The 5,000-nt window shown below is 49.8% G+C and overlaps 1 protein-coding gene across 4 annotated transcripts in view; it reads left to right on the top strand.

The window, feature by feature from the left end:
- The window catches only part of LOC147469018 (protein amalgam-like), a 376,476-nt gene that overhangs the window by 357,774 nt on the left and 13,702 nt on the right, over positions 1-5,000 (top strand). The gene's annotated exons all lie outside the window — the stretch shown is intronic.

The following is a 5,000-nucleotide window of genomic DNA, read 5'->3' as shown; positions in this document are numbered from 1 at the left end:
CTATTTAATTTTCGTTCAATGATTGTGAAACGTTTCATCAACCCCCCACCCCCCACCCCAACAGTTTTGACCATAAATAAAAAAATAAATAAAAATATCCCCCCCTCCCCACAAAAAAAGAAACACGAACACTTTTTATTTTTTATCTATTTATTTATTTATTGTTATTATTATTATTTTTATTCCCAACGAGCGAAGAAGAAAAGTCGTCCCCAAAGACAAACGGTTATCTCGGAAGAAAGAGGTGGTCCTGAAGACAATAAGGAACCAGGTCGCGATAACAGAGGACCCCCCCCCACCCCTCACCCCACCCCACTCCACCCACCCCCCACCCCCCAGAACAAAAGGTCCCGGAGATATAAAATGGACCCCAACGAAAGGAAAATATTTGGGGTAGAGTGTGACAAAAAGTGGCATAGCCCTTTTGGAGGATCACCTTTAAGGGCGAGTGCCTCCTCCTCCGCGGTGCCGCTCGGTCGCTCACCCTGGCGCCAGAGCGGAGGAAGAAGGACCTAGGCCTATGGATTTTTTTTTTTTTTTGGGGGGGGTAGGGGAGGGGAGGGGAGGGAGGTCTAAATGATACACATATATATCAAGTGAGGCAGCTACAGCTAGATGGAATGATCTTTTTGTGTTCCTTTAGGTTGGGCCTGTTTCGTCTCTCCCTCCCCTTCTCCCCTCCTTCTTCCCGTCCCTTACTCTCTCTCGTTCTTGCTCTCTTATCTATCCTCTCCTCCCCCCTTCCCCCTTCCCTACCCCCTGCAAGGACATGAGCGTCAATGACTCTCTTTTCTCTCTCTCTCTCTCTCTCTCTCTATCTCTCTCTATCTCTTTCTCTCTATCTCTATCTCCCTCTCCCTATCTCTCTATCTATGTCTCTATCTCTCTCTCTTGCTCTCTCTCTCTCTCTCTCTCTCTCTCTCTCTCTCTCTCTCTCTCTCTCTCTCTCTCTCTCTCTCTCTCTCTCTCTCTCTCTCTCTCTCTCTCTCTCTCTCTCTCTCTCTCTTGCTCTCTCTCTCTCTCTCTCTCGCTCTCTCTCTTGCTCTCTCTCTCTCTCTTGCTCTTTCTCTCTCCCTTGCTCCCTCTCTCTCCCTTGCTCTCTCTCTCTCTCTCTCTCTCTCTCTCTCTCTCTCTCTCTCTCTCTCTCTCTCTCTCTCTCTCTCTCTCTCTCTCTCTCTCTCTCTCTCTCTCTCAATCTCTCTCACTCTCCCTCTCTCTCTCTCTCTCTCTCTCTCTCTCTCTCTCTCTCTCTCTCTCTCTCTCTCTCTCTCTCTCTCTCTCTCTCTCTCTCTCTCTCTCTCTCTCTCTCTCTCTCTCTCTCTCTCTCTCTCTCTCTCTCTCTCTCTCTCTCTCTCTCTCTCTCTCTCTCTCTCTCTCAATCTCTCCCTTAATCTCTCCCTTAATCTCTCTCCCTCTCTGCGTCCCTGCCCTCGAGCTGTTAATTTCCCCTCGGTTGTTTATTACTCAAGAAAAGAACAAAAAAAAAAAATCGAATACACATATATAATAAAAATAGTAGATGAGAATGAAGAGAGGTACGCGCGGGGGGAGGGGGGAGAGAGGTGGGGGAGGGGGGAGGGGGGAGGGGGGAGAGGGAGAGGGAGATGAAATTGTTTCCCCTCCAGAGTCTCAATAATCCCTTCCGCTTCCTTCCCCCTGCCCAGATACCTCCCCCTCCCCCCTTCTCCTCCTCCCATACCTCCTCCTTCTCTTATTCCTATCCCTACGCCTACTCCTTTATCCTTCTCCTTCTCCTCCTCTTCTTCTTCCTCCTCCTCCTCCTTTATCTTTCTACTTCTCCTCCTCCTCCTTCATTTTCCTACTTCTCCTCCTCTCCTTCTTCTCCTTCTACCCCCTCTATCCACTCTTCTCCTCCCTCTTCTATCCCCCTCCCTCCCTCCCTTCCTCCTTCCCTCCTTCCTTCCTTCCCTCCCTCCTCCCCTCCCTCCCTCCTCCCCTCCCTCCCTTCCTCCCTCCCTCCCTCCTTCCCTCCTTCCCTCCCTTCCTCCCTCTCTCCCTCCCTCCCTCCTTCCCTCCCTCCCTCCCCTCCCTCCTCCCCTCCCTCCCTCCCTCCCTCCCCATGACGTCCAGCTTTGGCGTCATATCTACTGCCGTTTGTTTAAGCTGGAATTTTAGGAGTCAGTGCGCGGAGGTCGTTTATTACTCCCTCACTCACTCCTAGAAAGAGGGAGGAGGGAGGGAGGGAGGGAGGGAGGGAGGGAGGGAGGGAGGGAGGGAGGGAGGGAGGGAGGGAGGGAGGGAGGGAGAGAGGAAGGGAAGGAGGGAGGGAGGGAGGGAGGGAGAGAGGGAGAGAGAGAGAGAGAGAGAGAGAGAGAGAGAGAGAGAGAGAGAGAGAGAGAGAGAGAGAGAGAGAGAGAGAGAGAGAGAGAGAGAGAGAGAGAGAGAGAGAGAGAGGGAGAGAGAGGGAAAGGGAAAGATAGTAACAGAGAGACAGAGAGAGAAATAGATAAAGACAGACAGACAGACAGACAGAAAGAAAGAGAAAGAGAGAAGAGGGGAGTGGGAGGAGATGGAAAAAAAAAGCATAAGGGCGAAAAAATGAAATAGAAGAGGAGGAAAGAGAGTCCCACACGCTTTCATTTCCGTCGAGCTTTCGTTTTTCTCCCAGGCAGGGGGGGGTAGAGGCCGGGGGGGGGGAGAAAAGGAGAATGAGGAAAGAGTATGGTAGCGAAAATGAGGAAGAATTAGAAAGGGAAAAGAGGAAAGGCGAAAGGAGAAGAGGAAAGGGGAGAAGTAGAAAGGAGAAAGAGGAAAGGTTATGGGAGAGGAAAGGAGAAAGTAGAAAGGAGAAGAGGAAAGGGGAGAAGGGGAAAAGAGAGAGAGTAAAGGGTATGGGATAGAAAATGAGGAAGAAGAGGAGAGTATAGAAGAAGTAAGGCAAGGCAGAGAAGACCCACGAGATAGAGAGGAGGGTGAAGAGGGGAGGAGGGGGAGAGAGAGAGGCAGGCAGGCAGGCAGGCAGGCAGGCAGGCAGGCAGGCAGGCAGGCAGGCAGGCAGGCAGGCAGGCAGGCAGGCAGGCAGACAGACAGACAGGCAGACAGACAGACAGACAGACAGACAGACAGACAGACAGACAGACAGACAGACAGACAGACAGACAGACAGACAGACAGACAGACAGACAAGAGGACTTCCAAAACTGGGCTGATCCTTCACGAGGAAAATACGACTGCTAAAATTCATAGGAATATTCGAGACAAAAAGAAGAGAAGAGGGGAAGGTGATGCAAGGGAGAATAAGGGGGAATGAGGAGAATGAGAGTAATTAAAAAAATAATAAACAAATGGAAAATGAGAAACATAAAGAAGTGAAAAAGAGGAAAATCATATGAATATAGAAAGGGAAATGATATGAATAAAGGAAGTGAAAAGAGGGGAGAAAGAGGAAGAAAAAAAGAGGGGAGGAGGGGAAGATAATAAAAGCGAGGGAAAAAGGGGTAGAAGATCACCCTTAACAGCCACATTCCATAGCCATATGAAGGAATCTAGAACGTGGCGTTCTTGTTTTCTTTCTCTCTCTCTCTCTCTCTCTCTCTCTCTCTCTCTCTCTCTCTCTCTCTCTCTCTCTCTCTCTCTCTCTCTCTCTCTCTCTCTCTCTCTCTCTCTAACCAAACCTAATGCGCCTTGGGTTTGTATTTGTTGTTGCAATTGGTATATTTACTTGTTTGTTTATAAGTTTGACCTGATTCGACCTCTCTAATAGCGGCTAAACACACGATGAAAAAAATGTATAATTTCTGTATAAAACATTCACCGTCTTTAATAAGTAGCGCTTCATTAGTCCGATAGATTTCACTTCAAAAACATTTTTAAGCCTTTGACTCTCTCTCTCTCTCTCTCTCTCTCTCTCTCTCTCTCTCTCTCTCTCTCTCTCTCTCTCTCTCTCTCTCTCTCTCTCTCTCTCTCTCTCTCTCTCTCTCTCTCTCTCTCTCTCTCTCTCTTTCTCTTTTTCTATTTCTCTCTCTCTCTCTCTCTCTCTCTCTTGTTCGTCATCTCTCTCTCTCTCTCTCTCTCTCTCTCTCTCTCTCTCTCTCTCTCTCTCTCTCTTGCATCTCCCCCCACTCTCTCCCGCACCTCCCCCACCTCTCTCTCTCTCTCTCTCTCTCTCTCTCTCTCTCTCTCTCTCTCTCTCTCTCTCTCTCTCTCTCTCTCTCTCTCTCTCTCTCTCTCTCTCTCTCTCTCTCTTTTGATTCATTAAAATGTGCAAAGTTAATCGCAATTATCACCATGAATTATGCATCGGGACCGGAAGCATCAGAGAACGTTCGAGGCCTTTGAGAGTCGAGGGAAGGCCTCAGATTCATTAATTTTTCAACAGTGCTTTTACAGCCCTTCTCACAGACGGTAGGACCCCCACCCCCCTTCTCCCCATACTCCCCCTTCTCCCCTTCTCTCCTTTACCCAGCTCCTCCTACCCCTCACTCGTTCTCTAGTCTCTTTTCTCTCTCCTTTCTCCTTTTTCCTATCCCTTATTCCTTTCTTTCTCCTCCCCCTTTACCTTACCTCTCCTCTGTTATCCATACTTTCCTGTACCCTATCCTATCACCTATCCCCCTCCCTCACCCTCCCTTTCCCCTTTACCCTTTCCCTTCCCCTCTCATCTCTCACCTCTCCCTTCTCCTCGTCTCTCGCCTCTCTTCGTCCTCCTCCCTCCTCCCTCCTCCGTCCCCCCTTCCACCTCCCCTCTCGACTTTCTTCCTTCCCTCCTCCTCCTCTCCTCTCACCTCCCCTCCCCCTCTCCCCTCTCCCCTCTCCTCCTCCTCTCCCCTCCTCCTCTCCCCTCTCCCCTCTCCCCTCACCCCTCTCCCATCCTACTTGTAAATAGACTTCTCAATTATCAGTGGTCCCTCTTCTTTCGTCAGCCCATTTCCGGAGGGTGAAAAACGTACTTGGTGAGGGGGGTGGGGGAGAGGAGTGGTGAGTGGGGGGTGGAGGAATTGAGGGGAAGAGGTTGCATACGTGTGTTTGTTTGTTTGTTT

The sequence above is a fragment of the Penaeus japonicus genome, unplaced genomic scaffold, assembly GCF_977035675.1.
Source record: "Penaeus japonicus unplaced genomic scaffold, GWHDUDI00000001_assembly GWHDUDI00000024, whole genome shotgun sequence".
Lineage (NCBI taxonomy): Eukaryota > Metazoa > Arthropoda > Malacostraca > Decapoda > Penaeidae > Penaeus > Penaeus japonicus.
Note: the sequence above shows the minus strand (reverse complement) of the source record. Positions and strands in the feature narration are given on the sequence as shown.